The 24,842-nt window shown below is 43.4% G+C and overlaps 1 long non-coding RNA gene across 1 annotated transcript in view; it reads left to right on the top strand.

Moving 5' to 3' along the window:
• Window positions 1-24,842, top strand: part of LOC127484919 (uncharacterized) — a 48,413-nt gene that overhangs the window by 411 nt on the left and 23,160 nt on the right. The window lies entirely within an intron of this gene.

Below are 24,842 nucleotides of genomic sequence, written 5' to 3'. Positions count from 1 at the left end.
AGCCTCTGGGTCAGTCCATTGCAACGCAGATCGAGCCGGATCTCAGAGTCTGGGTCATTGAGGCGCTCTGTCCGGCCGGGGGGAGGGGCGAGGGGGACCAGGAGGGGATGAGGGGTCCTTAGGCTCCAGGCGCTTGGCTTCCCCATCCTAAGCCTCTGATCTCTCCTGCTCTGCCTCGCGGTGCCAAGGGTCCAGCGGGAGGCAGCGGCTGCCGGAGGCGCGGTCCCCGGAGTGTGGCCCGCACTACTGAGCATGGACATGCATATTAATCAAAGCCCTAGGAAGACGGAATAGGGACAGGAGGAGGAGGAGAAAGAGGGAAAGAGGGGAAACGGGAGAGAGGAAGGTGTGTGTGTGTGTGTGTGTGTGTGTGAGAGAGAGAGAGAGAGAGAGAGAGAGAGAGAGAGATGGGAGAATGCAACTCTGGGAAGCATTACCCTAAGGAGCCCATCCCCAATGCCAAGCGACCGTCTACTTCTCAAACTGAACTTGGGAACTTGCACGTTGAGAACAGGAAGTCGCGAACTGGGAATTCCTTTTTGATCCTCTCCTCCCTTCCTCCATACTCGACCCTCTTCCCTACATTCCCTCAGCAACACCTGCTACTGCTGCGCTGCCCACTCCAAGGGCGCACTTGCCCAGCTGCGCTCCCTGGTCCTTCCACCCATCTCTTGGCCACTTTGCTCACCCGCGCCATTCCCCACCCAACTCTCAGTTCCCAGAGGCTCCCCAGGACTCCTAAATCCTGCAGCTTCCAGCCAACCCCCATTCCCCCAGTATTGCCATTCCCAAGGAGGGATTCATTGAAAGGGACTAGAGATTCCCCTGCACACTTTTGGCCCTTCCCCCAGCATCCTAATTTGTGTTCGCGGAGACGCGGCTGCTCTGCAGCGCTTTGCTGATTCACGATGATCGCGGAGGGAAAAGCCTCATTGACTTGTGCCCCTGCAAGCGGCGAGGCGAGCTCGAGTGGCTGCGAGGGCACGCGCTTTGGGAAACCACCCACCATTGCGCAGCCGAGGTGCTAAATGGCGGGGTGGATGCCCTGAGTGGCTCCCAGCCCGGGCAGACGAAAAGGCGGAAAGGCATGGCTGGGGGTGGGGTTGGGGGGTGGCAGTGTGGAATTTTGCGATCCCGCTCCTCGACACTGAGCCAGCGGCAGGTAGTGGGTGGTCCCCTCTCTTGAGGTCACAACTCTGTCTCTGCCAAGGGCAGGAACAGGGATGTTTCCCTTGTCCTAATGCCAGAACAGGGGCAAAAGTAAGAGAAGGGAAACCAGCCTACAGGTCTCCTTGGGAACCTTTGCATTTTAGCGTAGCTCTTTTCGTCCTGCAATCTTTGTCCCTCCAAACGGTTGCTTCGCAACCTTGGTTTGCTCTCATCCCTAAAATTTCCCGCCACTTAGTGACAGCTCTTATGCAGGATGAATATCAGGAGTACCCGCTCTTTAGTGCCTGGGCCGAATCTTAGAGCTAGAGAAACCCAGCAATGCTCAGCTAACCCAGGTGGGAGTGTTGGCTTCCCACATTGAAGGGCCTTTCCTTTAAGATCAAATATTTGCTTTTAGTTTGGAGAACTTGCACCTGCTTGTGTAAACTCAGGGATAGAACCGCCTGAGAGTGGATTTTCACACACGTTTTATTGTGGGTAATCCAGTTAGTGTTGGCTAAATCGAATTGGAGTGAGTGAGAGAGAATGAGAATGAACAGATTTTTCTACTCTTGATTTAGACATTCACAGGAGCATTGCTACTACCAAAAATTTGGGTTTGCATTTGGGACAATGGCCTTGGGAACAGAGCTTCTGTGAGTACATTCAGAAATCATGACTTTTTCTGATTAAAAATGAATATATATTTTAGATTATTTTCAAAATATAAAAATGAACCAAAATACCTGTATCCCTGAACTCCCACTACATTTCAAAGATAACCTGTGTTGAAAATTTATGGTAAACATAGACAATATAATTCTGAGGTTAAGACTGTTAGTTTGGTAGTGGCTGAGTTGAATCCTTGCTCCACTATTAACTATATGTTGGGTGAATAACTTTACCTTTTTTGCCACAATTTCCTCTTCTGGAAAATGGGAATGATAATGGTACTTATCCCATAGAGTAGCTGTGAGAGTTAAATCAAAGATAAAAAGCACCTAAAACAGTGCCTGGAATATCACAAACATCTAATAAAATGATACTTGTTATAATTCCAGTCTTTGCTATTTCTGCATGTGTGAAAAGAAAAGCAGTCCCACACATCCAGGAGTTGCCCTGGTATCATCAGCTGGGCCTCCATGTTACTGGGAGCTGAGCTGGCACTCACAGCCATTTTTCAAAGCACTAATGTCCGATGAGGGCATTATGCCACTGTGGTAGGTAAAGACAAAATTAGGACCACTCCATAATCATGCCTCATTACAGACAAAACACCAGTCTTGTCCCCACCACAAAAAATGGCCAAGCATGTCCTTATCCTGCCTGCTATGAGTGACTAGTGTGGTCTTTTAAAAACAAGTAATGGCTTTTTCCTTGTTCTAGTCTTCTCTCTCTGCAGATAAAGATTTATGAAGACATCCAATCATAAGATTATCTCTGCTTCCTCACACTATCTGATGCAAAGCAAAGCCCACTGACTTAAACTATCCCCCCCAATACACGTAACACAAGCCCAAATATCATGTTAAGTCCTTTCCAACACCCTCTGGTTGAGATGCCCCTTTGTTCTCCAGAATGTGTGTTCTCCCTCCCTGCCGCTGTTGATGTGGTCCTGGGAGGCTTTGGCAGGAGGGCATGGACACTGTATGTGCAATATTTATATAATTTATTTCTCTAAAATTGAGTATCATAGTAAACACTGTTTAGTAAGCATTTTTCCCAGTTAAAATCATGAGCATTTTATTGTGCAAGTTAATATTGTTAAAAAGTATTTTAGTGACTGAACATAGAATAATATCATATGGCTGAACCTTAATTTTAAAAACTTATACCATTTTGTTAAATATTTGTTTTTTAAATTTACTATTATACATAATGCTGAGATGAACATTCTGAATAGAAATCTCTGACTGCATCTCTAATTATTTTCTTAGGGTCAAATATACACAACTATATTTTAAGTAGAATTCTCTTCTCTTAACAGATGCTTTTCTAATTATTGTTTGGTTGGGATGAACAAGTGCATTCCTTTGCAGAGATTAAATTCTTTGATAAAATACTGAATTAGTCCCACTCTACAGGGGTTTCTATCATCTGATACATTTGGAATCAATCTCTTGGCTCAGTCTTTCTCACAGATGCCAGAGAGGTTAATTGTGGTGTGGAATTTAAGGATTCTAAAGAGAAGTTATTGAGTTTCGTAAGGTTAGGAACAAGGGTTTACTTTTGTCTAGCAAATGGGTCAAGCATTAGCTTTCAGTCATATCACCATCTGTTGCCTGAGAAACAACAAAATGTTTTCAAACATTTATCTTTAAGCAGTTTTCAAACATATATCTTTAAGCAGTTCTATCTCAACTATGAAATCACTGCACATAGCAGGATCATGAGGAGGGTGGCACTTAGTATAGTGTGTTCATACCTTCCTCATCTTGATGATACCAGCACATCATTGAGTGATGGGTGCTTCTGCTATTCTAAAGTAATCGAGGTAAGATTTATTAAATAATGGAAATACTTGCAGGGAAAGCCAAAGCTCCTTTGACAAATGTCACAGTTACCTTGGGCAGGGATGTCTCCATGAAACAACTACTGGATCTCATCCCTGTTTCGACCAAGAAGCTGCTTTATGCAAAGCAATTCTGTACTCCCTGAAATAGTACCCAAAGGAAGACTTTTACAGATAGTGGAACTGCAGTTGAAGAAAGAAAGCATGTGTGGCAAATCCTAACAATCTGCTTAAGATGGGGAGACACACTGCTGTGTGTAGCTAATCCCTGGCCAGAAGTGTGTTTATTGAATGTCTGGGATTTTCACCATATTCTGCCAACTTAGCAGACTCTTGCTCTCATCATGAGCCTTTTAGAAGAATGATCCATGATGATGTAAGGTAAAAAGTCATGCGAAATCTTTTCCCAAATAAACATAGGACTTTGGGCTAAGAGAGAGATATTTCATGTATTGGTTCAAGGGAAAACATTTTGGCACACACTAGCTAGGTGTCTGTGCTCACAATGCCGCTGGTGGATTGAGGTGGCCAAGTTCCAGCCTTTGTTTTTCTTTTCTTTTTTTCTCTCTCATAACAGAAAGCTTGGATTTACCTTCTTTCCAATTTTCAGATCCCCCTTTTCTTCAAAGTTATTTCAAAATCCCAGCCCACATTTTTGATAACTCTTCTTAGACTGCCACAACTGAGATTATTTTGTTTAGCTCTGTTGGACAACTTTATTTGAGTTAGTTCATTGAGCATGTTCTGATTATGGTCAAGGACTAGGAGAAACCAAGAAGAGATTTCCTGCTTTCCAGGAATTTTTAATCTAATAGGGTTGGGTAAAATATACAGAAGATTAAAATATGAACTTGCCAGGTAAATGCCAGGGAAGAGGCCTTGTCCCACCTGTGTGTGGGGGCTCATAAAAAGCATATAAATATCTGGTTCATCTCTGGTCTCAGAACACTTTCAGCCTAGCTTCTCGGCCTTTGGCTAAGATTAAGTGTAGAATACTTTTTAGCCTAGAGTTAACACCTTGCTTGCTATTTTGAATTTCTTTGTTATCTAATGTTTCTTATAGTTATACACATATATTACATAGTATATGTAAAATAGTATATAATTTTTACTGTTCTCTTAACAAAACTTTAATTTCCTAAAAGCTGAGCATCTTACTTTTAACTTCTGATTCTTTAGATGCTCCTTGCTGGGAGTTGGTACAGAGCAGGCTTGAGTAAATACATGTTGATAGCTTGTTAAAGGAAAATACAAATCACTGGAGGAGGATGAGGGTGTTTCCACATTCTGAAAGATGGCTTTTAAAGTCATTTTATTGGACATGATGGTCATTGGAGAAAAATAAAGGAATAAGTTATCAATTCTCATTCCCCATATTTAAAACATGTGTTAATCTACCTGAGAAGTTCAGATGGTAAATAAGATGGTAGGGGGGAATGCTGACTTAAGAATAGTCCTCAAATTGTATAAGCACATTTAATGTGCAAACCAGTAGTGTTATTTGTAAATGAACATCTTTTGCTAAACTGGGCTAATGAGACACTGGTAGACACAGTTCTGTTTAAACAAGGAGTAGTATGAAGCACTGAGAACATTGAAAATAATAACGTGCGCATGCATTTAAAAACTAATCTATAGGGACCAGCACTCTGGCTTAGCAGGTAAAGCTGCCACCTGCAGCGTTGATATCCCATATGGGCACTTGTTCAAGTCCCAGCTGCTCCACTTTAAATCTAGCCCCCTGATAATGAGCCTGGGAAAGCAGGGAAAGTCTTTGGACCCGTTCCACCCACGTGGGACACCAAGAAGAAGCTCTTGGCTCTTGGCTTCTGGCTTCAGCCTGGCCCAGCTCTGGCTGTTGCAACCATTTGAGGAGTGAACCAGCAGATAGAAGATCCCTTTCTGTCTTTCCCTCTCTCTTTATGTAACTCTGCCTTTCAACTAAATAAAAATAAATATAAAAACAAAACAAAAACTAATGTGTAACTCAAATGAATTGGCAGGGAATTCTGTTTCAACACACATCAGCCTTATGATAGCCTTTTCATTGATGGGCTGGCTTAGTGGAGATTTCCACTTTCCTATCTTTTCCTTGGGATGCTCTTAAGGTTTTGAACTTAATAGAAGAGGGAACCTGAGTAATTTAACTTCTTAAATAGCAAACAGAGTGCAATTCAGATTCTTCATTAAATGAAACTAGTGAAACTAGATTTCCCTCCATTTCATCTAAATGTGGCAAGTTTAGAGACATGATTCACTTTCAGCACCAGGGACAGATCTGATTAAACCTTGATACCCCTACCCTTTCTAACCCCCATCACTTCTAAATTGGTTTTAGAGAAGTTTCAGAGCTTAAGAGGTTCTCTTTTATATTTTTATTTTGAAATATGGGGGAGGAGGAGAGGAGAGAGAAATGAGAGAGAGAGAGAGAGAGAGAGAGAAAGGGAAATGTTAGAAATGCCAAAAATATAATCTCTTACATTTTAGGGGTAATTGTGCTGAAAATGTAGAGGAAATATAGAAAATTGGAGAAAAGAACTTTTTTTTTTACATTTTATATGCCAAGTTTAACACCAGACAGTTTCAAGTATCTTAGCCTATGTAATTTGTGCAATCATTCTGTTGGCTAGTAAGTATTATGAAACCCATTTTAAGGAAAGGACACTGAGGAGTAAAGAGACGAAATATCTTTTCCAGGGTTATTCTGTAATGGAAGTACAAATAGAACTCAGGACTGTCTGATAACGAAAACCATGTTTTTCTCTTCAATTATTCTGATTTTAAGCAGAAAACTACTTGAATTCTTTTCTAAAATGCCTTGATTGGGTATCATAATGTGTCAAAAATATCTTATTCAGATATCATAATGTGCCGTGAATATTATAAACTAGTGCTATTTCTGTATTTGCTATTCATTTGATAGTGTTGTACAGTGGCAATATTGTGGCCTATCCTAACCAGTTTTCCAGTGTTAAGATTCATTTTTAATGTTGCTGTTTCTTCGAGGAGTTCTGTGGACCAACAAAATATTGTTATGGAACCCAAAGTGTTTGCTGATCTAATCCAACCCACTCTTTTTGCAGATGGCAAAACTTCTGCAGTCCTTGTCTGAATTCTACCAAGAAAAAAATCCCTTAAAATGTTAAAATGGAAAACTGTCAAGTGGTTCCAAAATGCATAACAGAAAAGGCAACCAAATAGACTCTGACCTTATCATGTTGAAATTCTTCCATTTTTCTAATTGGTTCACCAGTAGCCATTATATTGCTAAAGGAAAGTGTCTTTAATTTTTTTCCTTTACTGTGCAAAGGGAACAGAGGCCATTCTAATCACCAGATCCATTGCTTTATGTTTGAACATAGGGGGCATAAGAAAGCAGGGGTTTCCTGATACAACTCTTGGCTTCAGAGCAATCTTTCTTTGATGTTTATATATTTAATCCTTTTTAAAAATCATACTCCAGACCACAATTTAAGAACAAAGCACTTCATCCCTTCTGTTACTAGAACTGTGTACTTCTTGTTTTGACTTTTAAAATGACAGAGCTACAAGGCATTCTGTTCCCCATGGCTGATCGCTTCCTTCCAATGAATGACATTATGCTGGTTAATTAATTAATAGTAAAATGTGATTTACATATTCACAAATATTAGAATTATTGAAAAGTTAAGTCAGGAGGCAGCTCCTGGGAGAGGCTAATTGGGGAAGAGGAAATTGAGAGGTCCCTTTTTCAGAGAAAGCACAGGAGTTGGCATTTCTAGAGCTGCTTTGCTTCCACCTTCAGGCATCTTCTGAATACCGCAAAGGGGGATTATTCTAGATATGGAAAAGTCTGTTCTCTCATGACTTGAAAAGTTTAGCCATAGGGGAATGTTGTTACCTCCCGTAGTGCACCAAGCAATGGGAACTATATACTATCCTAGCCATCAGAATATATAGTCCTCCACTTAGCTCTATTACATCACTGTATTTAAGATTTTTGGCTCATAAAATAAGAATAACAAAGATGATGATATTATCTCCCTGCTAGGGAGGGTTTTAGATGTAAAACTTGATTAGGAATGTGAAGGGCTTTGAACAAACCATATACAGTATTGGCCCTGCTAGATTCAGGGTACTTTGCTAAATGCAAAGCATGAAGAGAGGTCTTAAAGACCTTGCCTTCAAGGTGTCTGCAGTCCAGTGGAGTGAGGTCAACAAATGAGACAAGAACATCGTGTAGTGTGGCTAAGACTTTGGAGTGCTATGAGGCCAGTGAGAGGGTTCCTTTAACCTAGCCTAAAAAGCAGAGGTGAGAGTTGGGAAAGCGTTACAGATGATGTGTGCAGATGCCATCTGGGGCTGCGCCCTTGTCTTGGGCCAGCCTGAATGTTCCCTCCAGTTAGATCTCATATATGCTAAGGGCTTCTTGCTTCTCTCTGTTTGAGATATCCTTTGCTATGGAATGTGCTGGAAGTGCTAGAGAGCTAATACCCTTAGGAGTGGCCCTCAATGAGGAATAGGAAAAATCGATAAATATGCAGGCTTCTTTGCCTTTCTTATTTATTTATTTGAAAGTCAGAGTTACACAGAGAGAGAAGGAGAGGCGGATAGAGAAAGAGGTCTTCCATCCGTTGGTTCACTCCCCACTTGGCCGTAATGGCTGGAACTGCGCAGATCCAAAGCCAGGAGCCAGTAGCTTCTTCTGGATCTCCCATTCGGGTGCAGGGGCCCAAGGACTTGGGCCATCTTCCACTGCTTTCCTAGGCCGTAGCAGAGAACTGGGTCTGAAGTGGAGCAGCCAGGACTTGAACTGGTGCCCATATGGGACGCCTGCAATGCTAGTGGCAGCTTTGCCCACTACGCCACAGTGCTGGTCCCAGCCCTATATATCCTACAGGCTCTCAGAGAATTCCCAGCAGAGGGGAGCCCTAGTGGGCTACAGCACTAATGCACTTATGCTGATCAATGCATCCTTTATTGGCTTTTCTCTGTCTCCCCTTCTCCATTCTCTCCTGCTTTCTGGGAATCTCCCACCAAATAAACCACTTTCATCCACAGTTTTGTTTCAGATTTTGTCTTTGGCAGAACCCAACCCAAACCAGGATATCCTAATGGAGTCTCAAAGGTTAGCAATTCATCAAATGTAGCAAATTTAGTGGTATGTAAATTATACCTCAGTAAAGCTGTTAAATAAGAGTAAATCAGCCAGTCATAAAGGAAAAGAATATTCTGCGCAGAGGGAATAACATTTTTTTTTTGTATTTAAAAGCATGATTTATTTAAGTCAGAGACCTACAGCCCGAGTGGCCTGGAAGGGGACTCCAAGAGAGAAAAAGCCCAAAGGGGCTGGTGGTAGTGGGGTCTTTGAGCACAAATTTGAGGGAAAGAACCTGTCAGTCAGTACCAAGGCAGGGGGCAAACCCATCTTAAGACCTGCTTTGCAATCTTTTTACCTGTCAGGCTTGCTCCTGATAACACAACAGAGCCAACAGAAGGAGGGGATAGCTGATTTGTTTTACAATAAAACGGGAGCTCAGAAGGAGGGAAGCACCATTCTTTTGCCATTCTCATGGTAAAATTGGCAATTCCTAAGGAGTAGGACTGGCACTTTTGACCTTGCTAAAGATAACTTTTGGGGAAGCCAGCATTTTGCACCCTCAATTTCCACCAAGACCAACCTGAATGCCTGTCAACCCACCTGACTCCTCACACAGTGATGACAAAATTGGGAACGCAAGGCTCCTTTCACTGAGAAGGGCTGCACAGTCACAGGGCTGGAAGCCACCTCCACTGCAGCCCATCAGCTTCCACGCTTCTGTTCCAAAGCTGATTTTCCTGCAGCTTCTCCTGACCACTGCCCTGCCTCCCTCCTGTGCGACCCTCTGGCAGCATTTTCTTGCTGTGCATCGCTTAGAATGTACACTCAATCTCACTTTCCCACTCTTAACTAACACAAGCACCAGTCTCGGAGGATTGCTGGCTACGTCTCTTGGTCCTCCTCTGCTTACACTGCTGTCCCGGCCTCACAGCCTTGCTAAGATAGAAAAGGGAACATTTTCAGAGGTAGCAAAAAACTTTTTTTTACCAAATTATCCTAGAGCCCAAGCGGATGGGACCATCAGGCTTGTCAAGGACTGTATGTGAAGTATCACAAAATTCTCTCGTCTCAAAAATCCCACCCTTGGCCCAGTTACTACTAACACAGCACTCCTAAGCAAGGCCCACTTTTGTATCTCAAGAGCTCATTCCCAATGTGAGGCAGTGAGGTTGGAAACTGAGGGTGCAAAATGTTTATTTCCCCCAAAAGTTATCTTTAGCTGGATCAAGGTGCTAAATCCCACTGCATACTTCTCCCCAAAGCTGCCTGCCCCACTTCCTGGGAGCTTCCAGTGTTATGGTGGGAACAGCAAAGGAAGTGGTGACTCCACTCCTCTGAGCTCCCAGTCTACTGTGAAAATAAGCTACCCATCCCAGCCTTCCCAGAGGGAATAACATTTGAAACTGTTAGGATGGCATAGAGAGCTGGGCTTGTTGGGGAACTACAAATAGTTCAGGATGAATTGGCAGTAGTTTGGAAAAGTAGACAGGAGCGGGGTTAAAAAGAAGTTGCCAAGCTTAGATAAAGGGCTGGATATTTATTCTGGAGGTGATGTGTGTTAGGAAAAGAGGTGCAGATTGGTGCCTCCTCACACGGGGCACCAAAATGTTAGGAAAAGAGGTGCAGAATAGAGAGGAGGCAGTGAACAAATTTACAGCCAGACCGAATTTATTCAGAGAAAATAAATTTGCAGAGGTGGGTGACCAACTGCCCACGTGCACATTGATGGAACAGGTGGCAGAAGGAGGGCTATGGATGGGAGTGGGGTAGAGGGCAGCAGGTGGAGGGGAGTTCCTGGAACTGGTCTTTCAAGTGTTGGAGCAACTGGTCTTTCAGGTGGCTATGGGGAATGGGGTATGGAGGCAATGGGGAATGAAATTCAATTGAGATTCAAGGGCAAGGAATACATTCCAGTGTTTATCTATCTTTTAGGCAATGAGCAAGAATGGCTGAGGCTTTTGTCTGTTCTATCAAAGGGGAGCCATTTCAGGCCTTTAAATGTGGGAGTTCATGCAGGGTTTCTATTTATATCTTGTAAACCTGGTGGCCACATAGAAAGTGGATAAGGGAGGGTAAGCTGGAAGCAGAGAAAGGGAAAGGCTGATACATTTTTAGGAAAATAAAATAGGCAGGATTAAGATGATTACAAAATGGAGCTAAGATACTGCTTCATGGTCTCTGAAGACATAGTATCATTCCAAACAACCATGCCACATCATATCCAACCCCAGAGTTATTAGTTTATTTGTATCAGCTTGCACTGGGGAATAGAGCTTCCTTGATGGGGTGAGGGAGTTAGAAAGGTGGACTGTATTAATCTCTAAATTATAACAAAAGGGGGGCTGAATGTAATGGTTTGGGCATGAGAGTGATGCAGGCAGGCAGATAGGAAAAAATTGATTATATTTGTAAGCTGGAGACTACGCCCCCTGTATGACCTCATGCCCCTACCTGATCTCACCTGGACGCCCACCATGCTCCAGGCATTTTATCTACACTCAAAGGGGAGTGGTTGCATAGTCTGATTGGCAGGTGGAGGTCCAGGTGAGATCAGGTAGGGGCATGAGATCACACAGGGGGCATGGTCTCCAGCTTACAAATCTGATCAATTTTATCCTATCTGCCTGCCTGCATCAAGAGCTTGACAAGAAGGGCCAATGGACAGGTGGATCCACAAGGTACAGCCTGTGATCCATTAGGCCAGTTTCATAATGTAGACATTCACTTGGACTAATGAATGTTCTTGCTCCCAAGGAAACTGAGTTAACTTTTAGGGCCAGGTGCTTAAATGAGACAACTTAATTTGAAAAAGGAGAAGAGATAAATGAGGAGGGGGAGAAGAAGGTGGAGGAAATGTTCGGTTTTCCTGTGTGAAATTATCTCCAAAACCTCCTCTCTTCGGCTCACCTCAGTGCTCTTTATAATGCACACTTGGAGATTGCCCTTCTGATGGCCTGCTAGGAATCATCCCAGAAGATGACTGAAGACCATACCCTCTGTATATAAGGCCCTCATTCCCTTCTTCAGTTGATTCTCTGTAGCTGTGGGTTTTACATTCATAGATTTAACCAACTGTGGATCAAAAATATTTGAAAAACTTTCATCTGTACTGAACATGTACAGATTTTTTCTTGCCATTATTCCTAAACTGTACTGTATAAGAAGTATTTATATAGCATTACATTGTATTAGGTATTATACGTCATCTAGAGGTGGCTTACAGCCTACAGGAGATGTGCATAGGCTACATGCAAACACTATATCATTTTTATATAAGGGACTTGAGCATCCAAAAATTTTGGTGTCTGCTGGGCTCCTGGAAGCAGCACTTTGGCACTAAAGGACAACTATACTTTTTTTAGGACACACACACACACACACACACATGAACTTGCTTTAATTTACCCAGGTAGCAATCACATTGAAGAAAATAGTACCAGCATTTTATATATTCAACACTTATTCTTTCATTGACACTTGTGGGGAGGCTCTGTAAATATGAGACCATTTTAATGAAATGTTTTACTCCTTTTATGAATAATGCTGCTCTGAACCTTCCTGTTCAAGTTATTATGTAGACATAAATTTTCATTTCTGTTGGTATATATTTAGGAGTAGAATTGCTAGGTCATTAGGTAACTCCATGCTCAACATTTTGAGAAACTATTAAGCTGTTTTCCAAAGTGTCTGAACCATTTTACATTTCTACCATCCGTGTTTTTTGTTTGTTTTTAAATCATTATAAATGTTAGTTCTAAATTTACTTACTACTAGATATTAGTTTCACAAAACATTTGCAATCTCACTTTTTATTTGTATTTTAAATTCTTCTTGTTTGGGCAGGGCCTTTGGCAGAACAGTTAGGTTGTCACTTGGGATGTCCTTGTGCTGTATCAGAGTGCCTGCGTTCGAGTTCTGGTTCTACTTCCAATTCCAGCTTCCTGCTATAGGGTATCCTAAGAGGCAGCAGATGATTGCTCAAGTTGTTGGGTCTCTGCCACTCATGCGAGAGACTTGGAATGAGTTGCTGGCTCCTGGCTTTGGCCTGGCCCAGCCACAGCTGTTGTGGGCATTTGGGGGAGAGAACCAGCAGATGGAAGAGTTCTCTCTTTCTGGATCTCTGCTTTCAAACAAATAAAATAAAATTGTCCTTTTTGGGAGAAAAACTCTTCCTTTAAAAAAAATCTTATAATGAAATCCCCATACTATCCAAATAAGAATCAGTGAGGCTGTCTAGAAAATATATCGGATTGGACCAATCTATAATTTACACAGATGTGAGAGGCTGTTTGTTTAGGAATCCTGAATTTCTCACTATGATGTCCATATTGTGCTGTGGCACCCTAACCTTCCGTAGACTCTCCAGTTTGGGTGTGGTGGATTGCTTTGAGCCACGGAGCTGTAAAGACTGGATATGGGGACCACTATGATGCTCTTTCATTTTACTTTCAGAATGGAAAGAAAGGAGAGAGAGCCCAGAAGGAAGTGAAAGACTCAGAGGGAGTTGTGAGGAGGCTATAAAACATAATGTGGCAACAGTCACTTACGGTTCTGAGGGTAGCCACAGGTCCAGGGTCTGAGTTACAGTAGTTGATCTGGTTTGGACCCATTTGGAAGTTCTCCCAGTTCATGTCTTCCCCCTTCTCCAGTTCAAATCACTCCTGCCAGTTCCACTCTACATCTCTCCATCTGGTTCCCTTGATTCTGACCAGTGAGTAGTGCACAAAATTAGGGAATGTAGAAAAGAGGAAAATGAGAAAATATGTGTTCATGACCCTCTGCCTGCTTCTTTGCTTCCGTATTTATTACTAACCTGATAGGCTTATTGTTTAGTTTGCCTCACCTAGAATGTTAATACAGTGGTCTCTGTGAAGCAGTTAGTATTCCCCAAGCCATGGCAACAAAGTCCCCTGTAGAACAATAAAGATGAAATAAGGTTGTTACAAAATCCCACAGGAAAGGACTATTAATTAATATTATTAAGTGATGCTATCTAAGTGAAACATGCCCTCCACTGTGATACTTTATTACTAAGAGTACTTGAGAGTTTAAAGAAAAGAAAGACATTTTATTTCTCTGGATTGGTCTCCTGGTATTCACAAAGGGAATCTAAGCTACACTTCTTGATGCCAAAAATTGGTGGTCAACCTAGTCAACTCCAGGAATAGAGCAACAACAAACCACATTATTTGGCATTATATAGGCAAAATAGCTAATTGTTTGGCTGAAATATTCACATGCAGATCAGTTATTTTGACATCATATGGATATAGTCTAAGTCAATATTTAAATAGTAATTAAAATAATTAATTGAAACCATATTTGTTGATTATCTCATATATACAGGAATATTTCTCATTTAACAGATGGCTTTGCATCAATTCAGCCTTAGAAATCAGTAAACACAGATTTTGCTAACTGTGGAATGGAAGTAAATACATAAGAAGGGATGAGACAGAAGGCAACTTGAAGAAGTTAAATCTGCAAACTAAGGCAGTGGTGATTCCTCAGTGGTGGTGAGGTACTCTCCCACAGAGATAGCACCTGCTAATTCAAGCATCAGAGGTCTTGCTTATTAATCTGGTGTATTAGTTTCCTATGGTGCCATTAACAAAATAGTAAAAAAATTTGTGACTTAAACAACTGGAATGTTTTTTCTCCCAGCATCTGGGATAGAGGTGTGGGTAGGGTTGGTTCCTTGGAGAGCTGTGAGGGAGAATCTGTTGTATGCATCACTGTAAGCTTTTGGTGGCTCGCTGGCAACCTTTGGCTTTCCTTGGCTTGTAGAGGCATTGCCTGATCTCTGTGTGGATGCTCACATGGCATTCTCCCTGTGTATGTGTCTGTGTTCCAAGTTCCCCTTTGTGTAGGGACATGAGTCATATTGAGTATGGCCCACCTACTCCAGCATGGTAGCATCTTTAACTGATTACACCTGCAATTGCCCTATTTCCAAATGCTGTCCTACCCTGAGCTACTAGGGGGTAGGCCCTGCTGATGCCTCTTCTCCAGGGTTTGGAGCACTGGGACTAAACACTTGCTCTAAGATTTGGGATCCAAGAGAATTTTGAACTTTGATAAAACCCTCACATTTTTTGAGGTTGTTTTATGTCTCCTGCAGGCTTGAATATTATAGTGTGAAAATAGTCAGACTTTATATGTTTTGCATATTTTTTCTACCCAATTTGAAGTTTTATGCTAGAAGACCCCTAGGTATTTTCTTAATTTTTCATCCCTTTTCTCCTCCAAGAATTTGTATATTTTTAACTTAGCAAATGCCCTTCAGTCTTCCCTTCTTTATTTGAAAATATGTGCTCTCATTGTCCAGCTTACCCACCACCCCATCCTCTGGCTGTCTCCACTTCACTTCCCCCTCACCTGACTTCCTATTTGGGAGAATCACTTAGGTACCACTTCCTATCCAGAAAAAGGGGGACTGAGGTAATCGTTTTTAAATACCAAAACACCAGAGATGAAGACCATCACGTCTGCAGGGTCTGCTCTTGCTGTACGTGATAGGCCGTGCCTTGTAAGGCTATCTCAAGAATGTCGCTAGCCATGTCCTGGTAAGCCATGGCCCTTTTGTGAGCAGTGTCACAGGATATTTGTATCAGTGTTATACTGACTTTAGAAGTCTCCTTGCTCTTACATGTGAGAGAACTTTCTCATCTTGCTCTGTTCTATTTGATAGCTTCTTCAGAAGTGGTTCCTTTTAATTGTTTATGATTTTTGTTGCAAAGCCTTTTGTAAGACAATAATAGAGGCTCTCTCTGCATGATGCAGGGACAATTGGAGGATCCAGTCAAACTGCTGGGCAATTTGGTGGGTAAAAGTCACCTGCTTAAGCTTCTATTTGACATCCCTTGGCTAAGTGTTGTATGTATTTATGCATGCATATTTCACAATCAGTATGTATGTGTATATAAAGTCATGTTCCTTAGTTGATGAGTGGAAGTTATTGAAGTAAAACACTGTTTTCTCTCCCTGTAAATCACTGACCAAATATTTATTTGAGGCTCACTGTGTGCATCATACAGGGAAAGCAAGGAGACAAAGACTAGTGTCCTGTTCTCAAGGAGCTTGGTATCTTGGTGGGGAGATAAGGATGTCAATTTATTCAGCAAATATTTGTTTAGCAACTAACAGGTGCCTGGTTCAATCTGAGAACTGATCTATGTGATAAGTAAGCCGTGATTTCTATCTCAAGGTTATAGGTTACCAGAGGATACAGAGAAGTTGACAGAAGCCGGCAAAAATGGGGTGAGGTCTTAGCTGGAAAAAGCATAGGACATTTTAAAGTTGATTTTTGGGGTATCAAACTCAGAATGAGAGGGTCAGAGAGGCTTCCTGGAGGTGAAAGACAGCTAATAACATTACACAACCATGCCTAACTGTTCAGCAGTAGCAAACTGCATGCGTAAATGACATTCAAGGGTGGAAGAAGTCACTTCACGCCAAGGTGATGAGGGAGAACTTTAGGGAAGAGGGGGTTTGAAGTGAATTGTGAAAATTGGTGTCAAAAACTGCACAGGCCTGGCTGTTCTGCATCTGTGCATGGTGGGAGTTCTCAGTAGGGAATTGGGGTGATGAGACGAGACTGAGGTTAGCTTGGTGAGAGCTACATATAATCAACCAGAAGAGACTGGCTTGCTGCTCAGTCTGAACCCAGATAGGTCTGCATTTAAGACATGAAGAAGGGGGAAGGTACATCTGTTTCTTTAGTAAGGAAAGTAATATTTTCTCCAGAATCACTGCAGCAGGTCTCCTCTCCTCTCCTCCCCTCTCCTCTCCTCTCCTCTCCTCTCCTCTCCTCTCCTCTCCTCTCCTCTCCTCTCCTCTTCTTTTTAAGATTTATTTATTTATTTGAAAGTCAGAGTTAGAGAGAGAGAAAGAGCAGCAGCAGAAAGAGAGAGAGCTCTTCCATCTGCTGGTTCACTCCCCAGATGGCCACAACAGCCGGAGCTGCGCAGATCCGAGGCCAGGAGTCAGGAGCTTCCTCTGGGTCTCCCACGCAGGTGCAGGGGCCCAAGGACTTGGGCCATCTTACATTGCTTTCCCAGGCCATAGCAGAGAGCTGGATTGGAAGCAGAGCATTTGGGACTTGAACCAGCGCCTATATGGGATGCTGGCACTGCAGGTGGTGACTTTACCTGCTACGCCACAGTGCTGGCTCCAGCATTTTTTTTTTAATAGTCTTGCTTGCCAACCAAGAGAGATTGGGAGAGAGATTGTCTTTTAACATCTCTCAAAAAAAGAGGAAGAAGGTTGGAAATACATGTTGGGAGGACCAGGAAGGAACGTGTGTGTGTGTGTGTGTGTGTGTGTGTGTGTGTCTTGGCACATGTGCCTGTGCCTGCTCTATGCAATGGTGTTATCTGTGGCTTGGGCTGGGGCCTAGGGCTGAGTGCAGTACCAGTAGAGGCCTCAAGAGGGAGCCAAAGAGAAGACCACTCAACTGGGCTCCACACAGTGCTCATTTCCTGCTGCTTTGGGGTAGCTCCTCTCCAGCGTCATTCATTCCTTTGCTAGCTCCTCTCCTGGATCCATATCCTCTCTCTGCTCCTCAGATACTGGCTTTCTCTTGGATTCTACTGTTGGCCCCTTCTCCGCTTACTCTGCCCACACCTGGAGAGAATTCAGGAAGCTGACATCGGCAGGGCTTGAGACCGCTGCCAGGCCTAGCAGCTGTGCCAACTATGAGCTCCCTCTGGGTAGGGTTCTGGTTGCCAAGTTTCACATCCCAGTCAGACAGAGAGCAGGCAAATAATAGGGACTTGAGTGCCCAGTGATCAGCGCCAGGCCAGCCAGTGTGAAGCCAGACTGGACACATTCTGGGAGAAGAAATCTGTTCTCTGAAAACCAGCTTGATTCTGGACTCCTGTTTGTACGTGGTGCTGCCTTTCCTTTAGTGTCCCGGCAAACTTGGCTGTTATTTAGAGTCCCTTATTAACCCCTTTTTGTAGGCATTTGCCTATTTGCCTGCTTGGTTACGGGAATCCCATCCTCTTCCTGCCTTCCAGGATCGCTAAGGGAGAAGCAGCCTGTCCTGGGCTGAGCTTCTGGTGGCAGCAGGGTGCCGAGTGAAGAAAATACCGAGGCAGGGGTAGAAAACAGCAGGGTCATTGCTACTGCTCTCTCACAAGGGCATTCACTTTTTTTAGGTTCGTATTTGTCATTTTTGAGGTAACAGATTTTTATAGTGAAAAGCTTAATATTCTACAAATTAAGTGTTCAAGAACTAGAAAGTAAAAAGACTCTAGTTCAGCAGGAGCATAGGGCATTCGTTTAGAAGTGATTGGCAGCCATGGCTGTTGGTGAGATTGGGGAATCCGAATTTCTGGCGAAGCTGACCTGTGAGTGGTTTTTAATTGCAGTGTGTGATTTATTTTGCATTTGAGAGAGCATTAAAGGTGGGGACAGATGTTATAAAAGGGTAATGTGGCCCACAAAAGCTGACAGTCCTGGGACAGTGACACAGGACCGTGTGAGGCAGTGTCGGGGAGACAGGTGTCATGAACCTTTCTTGAGTTGCAAAGTTGCCTAAGAAACTTCTCTTGATGTATCAGACCTCTGATGTATCAGCATGACCTAGGACGGGAGCCAAGACAGGTGTTCTTCATCTTCCTGTTGCCACAGACAGCTTTGCAAAGCTGGTGAAGCTGGTGAGCTCCCTCTCAGAAAATGCTTATTATTATTATTATTATTTTGTTTAAGATTTATTTATTGGGGCTGGCCCTGTGGTGCAGTAGGTTAATCCTCTGCCTGCGGTGCTGGCATCCCATATGGATGCCGGTTCCCATATGGGATGCTGGTGCTACAGGCAGTGGCTTTACCTGCTACACCACAGCACTGGCCCAGAAAATGTTTTTAAATGCATACAATAAAATACATAGGGTAACAATAGAAATCAATTACATTGAAGCACAGCTATCAAAATGTATTAAAAGATCAGGTTGGTGTTAGAATAATACAGCTGTTCCTTTATTAACATGCTAAATAACAAGATCTAGCAACAAGTTTCAAAGCTGCTTTAATTTTGAAGTAGTGATGAGTGTGAAAAGGATTTCAGGATATCTGCAACAACTGAAATGTGATATGAAAACGACTGGATTTTCTTAGTGACAAACTCACAGGCCCTGCTAGTACTGTTGCAGTTTGTTGGCCATGTGGACTTGAAGGAAATGCTACATTTTGGTTAGAGATTAGAGAAAACAAAAGGGTAAATTTTTCCCATCCTAGTTACAGACCTCCACACCTCATGGTGGGGAGCACAGGGTTCTAACTCCTGGAGAAAAGAGGGGCCTACACAGCAGCAGGTTAAGGTTGTAATTAGAGAAGGCAGGCAGAAGACCTGACACTAAACATGGGGGCAGCTCTGCCATTGGTCCCAGGCATATCCATCCTTTCTTGAGGGATCTGGAGTAGAAACTGTATTCCATTTTCTGGGTCTGCTTGGTCTCTTAGATAATGCCAAGTTCAGGAAATGGTGTCATTAATTTTTTATTGGCAGTGGACTTGGTTATCTTGCAGGAGATTAATGGGCTTAGAGTCTGTTCTGGCCCTCTGAGGGTTTCTTGTGACAGTTTGCTCGTGGCTCTCCTTCTTGGATTGGATCTAAGGGGCACTCACAGGGTGTCAGCCGCTGTACTGTTTATTTACCTCCTCCCTGAGTGTGCTAACTGCAAATGAAACACCAGCATCAGATGCTAGGAAAAGGTGCAAGAAAAGGATTTGGCTTTGGGTCCTCCCTCTTTCTGAATATGGCACTGGGAGTCTAATTGCTAATTCATATCGAGCCCTAAGTCAGAAGGTCACCTCAAGACTCATGGTAATCATCAGTCTCATTTTGCAAACAGGGAAATGAAAACTAATGATGAGTTTAAGGCTGAAGAGTGTGTCAAACAGAGGGTGATGAATACAATTTCCAAATAAAGAGTCACAATCTTTCTGGCTAGGGATGCAATTAGTTAAGTTACACTTTTTAAAAAGGTATAAGCATTGGGCCGGGATTGTGGCATAGAAGGTTAAGCCTCTCCCTGCAGTGCCTGCATCCCATAGGAGTGCAGGTTCTAGAATTGGCTGCTCCACTTCTGATGCAGTTCCTTGCTGGTGTACCTTGGAAAGCAACAGAAGATGGCCTATGTCCTTGGGCCCCTGCACCCACATGGGAGACCCAGAGGAAGCTCCAGGCTCCTGGCTTTTGCCTGGCCCAGCAGATGGAGGATCTCTCTCTTACTCTGTCTCTCTTCCTCTCTGTGTAATTCTGCCTTTCAAATAAATAAACAAATTATTTTTTAAAAAAAGGCATGGCCACTAGTAAGCAAATAATTATTGATTGCCTTGTCGGTGACCAACAACGTGGAGATTGGGGTTTAATGATTATGGTCAGCCAAGGCTTCTTTGAAGAGGTGAAGTTGGAGTTGGATGCTGAATGAGAAGCAGGCTGCGATGCAAGACCTGGGTAAAAGAACTCCAGATAGAAGGAATGGCATGTAGGAGAGTCCCAAGATAGCAACACATGGTGAGACCGGGAGAAGGCCAGTGTAGAGGAGAGCCTGGCAAGACTGGAGCTGAAGAGATAGGCAGGTCAGAGCTCCGGAGGCCACAGAGGCCATGGTGGGCACTGGGGACTTTGGTCTGTGGGAATGGGAAGCTGCCAGAGGTTTGAAGAGGAACAGACTGCTTGATGGGTGTTCTGTGATGCGTTCCCTGTAGCGACACTGGTCGCTGTGTGTGGCAAGGATGGGAAGAGGTGGAAGCAGTTGTTCCAGTGGGGAGCCATGGCAATTGTCTGTGTGGGCTTGCTAGAAAGAGATTCCATGGATGGGGGTGGGGGTGGGAGTGGGGTTGAATAACTGACTTGTTTCTCACAGTCTTGAAAGGCTCAAAGTCTCAAATCAAGGTGCAGGCAGATTCATTTCCTAGCAAATGACCTTTTTGCTTCAACCTGATCTAGTGCAAACAGAGCAGTGGGGATGCTCTGATCAGATAAGGTCACTCTAATCCTATCCTGTGGACCCCACCCTCACGCCATCATTGAAATCTAGTCAGCTGCCCCAAGTCCCATCTCTTAACACACCGTCACACTCCACATCAGGACTTCTGCATAGGAATTCAGGAGATGCAGATATTCAGTCCATATGATGCGGTGGTAGCTGTGCAGGTGTGAGAAATGGCCAGATGCTGGGGCCCGTCTAGAGACACACACACAGTAGGACTCAGTGCTGGATGAGATGTGAAGTATCAGAGAGATGTATGAAGGGTGATGGTGACTCCACAACAAGGCAGGCGGCAGGGTCTGAGTGAGGGGAGCTGCCTAGAGGCCCTCTGGAGCTGACAGCACTGCCCATGGGGAAACTGGTGAGTTATGTGAAGTTGGTCTTGGGTCCCCTGGTACTTGGGCCCTGTAGCTCTTCTCAGTCCTGATGCCTTCTCACTCTCTCATTTCTTTCTTTCCTCTTTTTAAAAACTGTTCTGTCCCAGCTGATTTTTGAAAGTGTGCTAAGCAACTATTGTCCCCAACTGCCTGTAAAGAAATGAAAAGGTTGAGAAGGAGAATGTGAATTAGGTAATGATTTATTTTTTTATTAAGCACCAAAGCAGTGTGTTTAACAATTTTTTATTTTAACTTTTAATTAGTTTTTAAAAGATTCTTTGTGCTTTGTAGCTACAATTCTAAGAACATAATGATATTCCCTTCCTCCCTCCCACCCCTTTTCTTCCTCCCATCCTCCTTCCTTCTCCCTTTATTTCTATTTTTTTAGTTTTTAAGATAACACATTTTAAATTTACATCACAGTAAAAAGGCTTAATATTTTGCCAAATAAAAAACTTAACAAGTAAAAAGCAAAAATACTGTAGTGTAGTGGGAATCTAGACAATTACTGTGAACAGTAATTGAATGAAAAAAATGACCATTTCACCCATATAGACTAAATTTTAAAGTAATCACAGATCATTAAAACTATAGTAGTATAATATTCTCAATCAGTTAGTTTTTTGGTTTGCTTTTTGAATTATAGCTCCCACATATAAGGGAGAGTGTATCATATTTGTCTTTCTGTGTTCAGCTTATTTCACTCAACATCGTGTCCACTGGTTGCATCCATTTTGCTGCAAATAGTGGAATTTCATTTCCAATTTTAGTTTCTCAAGGGCAGCAACCATGTACTACTTTCTTAGAAAGCAGTCTGGGGCTATATAGAGGGTAGTATTTGGAACATCCAAGGAAACCTGGTTCCACCATTTACTTGTGTGATCTGGGCAACTTGCCTTTCTGAATAGCAGTTGTTTTTCATCTATGAAATGGAATGAAAAGAGTTGTAGGATTTTTTCTGTATTAAATAACATCATAAATGAAAAGTGTCTAGCCCAGGTCAAGCTTTTGTTAACTCCTCCTGATTCCAATTTCAATTTGCCTCTTTTATCTTCCATTTGAGGCCTTGCTTGGTGACAAGCTGGTTAGCTGTCCATTAATAAACTGAATTATGTTAAGATGTTTTTCTGGTTCTCAAAACTGACCACATATTACAGCAGTGGGGGAGTTTTAAAAACTAATCAGGCTCAGGCCCCACCTCCTAAGCTTTCTGATTTAACTGCTCTAGAGGGAGATAGCCAAGAATTAGTATTGTGTAATTTTAATTTGTTTGAGATGCAGAGAGAGGGGAATGCAGGAGGGAGGGAGGAAAGGAGGAAGAGAGAGAGAGAGAGATATACTTCCTATTTTCTAGTTCACTCCCCAAATGCCTACAATGGCTGGTTCAGTCCAAAGACAGGCCCTGGGAACTCAACCCAGGTCTCCAATACAGGAACCCAACTACTTGAGCCATCACTGCTGCTTGCTAGTGTGTGCATTAGCAGGAAGCTGGAGTATGAATGTAGAGGTAGAACTTGGACCCAGATACGCTGGTGTAGGATGTGAGGATCCTCACTGGTGTCTTAACCATTAGGCCCATTGTCCAGTCCAAGTAGGCAGTTAATGACCAGAAAGTAGCTAATAGCATTTTAGAAAAAATATTGGATGTTGCAAACGTTTGCCACAGGCTGAAGTTTTCACTTGAGGAATTAAGGGCTTTTCTAATGCATCTCTCAATATACAGTATTTATTGCACATTTAGCGTGTCAGACAGTGTTCTAGGTTGCCTCTGCCTCTCTTTCCTGAGCTTATGTACATTGGACTTCATTCAGTTCTTTGAAAATCCCTCATGCCCTCCATCACTCAGGCTATTTCTTCTTGCCTCCCCCTTTTATGTCTTCTTTGTCCTGAAAACTCCTGACTCCTGGTATCATTTAGATTCTCCTGTTGTCCCAATTTGTAGGTGTTTATCAGTCTGCTTACGTGCTTAATATTTGTCCTCTGCACTCTATTGTAAGCTGCACAAAGGCAGGGACGGGTCTGTGTTGTTTGCCACTGTTCTCTCTGAACCAAGCCAGAGGTAATGTTTGTTGAGTGAGGGCAATGCAGAACACGTCCTTTCTCTGCACTGGGCTCAATTAGGAGTGGTCCATGGGTCAAGAGAGATTCCAACCTTAGCCTCCCAGAAAACATGCTGTGACTGCCCCTTCCAAGCTGAGTCCTGGTGCTGAATCCAGCCAAGCGGTCACCCTGTCACCTCATGAGCTCATTTTACTTTCTTCTTATCTGGCGTTACTCAGGACCATGCAGTGGTTTTGATAGTGTTGAACCCACACAGAAAGGGTTGGAATTGTGCACTGCTATTCCCAAGAGACCCCTCTGCTTCTCTGTAAACTCTGGGCTGGAAGTTGACAAGGTTTAAGGAGCTGGAGCTATTTATCCAGACAGAGTTACCAATGTCTGTGTTGGGAAAGAAGGGGTTGACTCAACTCCACTAGCCCAGACCCACCCCAGTTTAGTCAAAGTGTTTTATTATCAAAATGCTTCATTGGCCTGCAGGTCAAAAATTCATTTTATTACTAGTGATATATAGTAGATTTGGGTGCCTGCCTATACTTCCAGTGGAGGAAGGTAGGGGTGTATGTTGAAGATAGACCTCCAAAGTCATTTTATTTATGCTGTTCCCAAATAGGAGACCTTTCATATTTCAAGTATGTAGGGAAGAAAAACCCATGTCTATTACTGAAAACATTTGCTGAGTGGTTTTAGAATGGGGTCCCTCGTAAGCCAATCTTGATAGAAGATATGGATGCAAGTGATGTATTTGGAAGGTGATTCTAGAAAGCCCTGGGAGGGGATGTGGAAAGTGAGATAAGGAAAGGAAGAAAACCAATAGAGGTACATTAATGATAGGGTTTCTCTTGTGGGTGACTGGCCCTGAGCCCTGCTATGGTCCCCTGGGAGGCTTTGCCACCTAAGGGGTGAGAAGGTGGGGGTATGCATTTGCTCATTTACATCCTCCGTTGTTTGATAGCCACTGGGAGGGACATGAAGTCCTGGTCCTCACAGCCTGCCCCATGTGCACACAGAGTATGATCCTGTGGCTAGGGAGAACCTTCAGGCAGAGAGCCACAGAGAATTTCCTTGGAAGCCATAGGTGTGTATGGAAATCATGAGCCACAATAGGCTGTGGGCAAGGAACCTGCAGCATCTCTACTGAGACCTCTGTGTGTGTGCGCCCCAGTGCTAGGCGTGTCCCCCAAAGCCCATGGAGGCATGTAGTTCAAATTGATAATGATTTGGGTATGTCAGCAGGGCATATGGTATATAATAAATGTACAGGACACATACATATCTTCAACAAGTACAAATAAGTCCACAAATTAAGAAGGAATGAACCCTGTGTGAAAACTGGTGGTTACTGGTGCCGCGGCTCACTAGGCTAATCCTCCACCTAGCGGCGCCGGCACACCAGGTTCTAGTCCCGGTCGGGGCGCCGGATTCTGTCCCGGTTGCCCCTCTTCCAGGCCAGCTCTCTGCTGTGGCCAGGGAGTGCAGTGGAGGATGGCCCAAGTGCTTGGGCCCTGCACCCGCATAGGAGACCAGGAGGAAGCACCTGGCTCCTGCCATCGGATCAGCGTGGTGCGCTGGCCTGCAGCACGCTGGCCGTGGCGGCCATTGGAGGGTGAACCAACGGCAAAGGAAGACCTTTCTCTCTGTCTCTCTCTCTCACTGTCCACTCTGCC

Source organism: Oryctolagus cuniculus, chromosome X (genome assembly GCF_051225735.1).
Source record: "Oryctolagus cuniculus isolate XC-2025 breed Fujian yellow rabbit chromosome X, ASM5122573v1, whole genome shotgun sequence".
In the NCBI taxonomy this organism is placed as follows: Eukaryota; Metazoa; Chordata; class Mammalia; order Lagomorpha; family Leporidae; genus Oryctolagus; species Oryctolagus cuniculus.
This window is presented reverse-complemented; position numbering and strand designations above follow the sequence as displayed.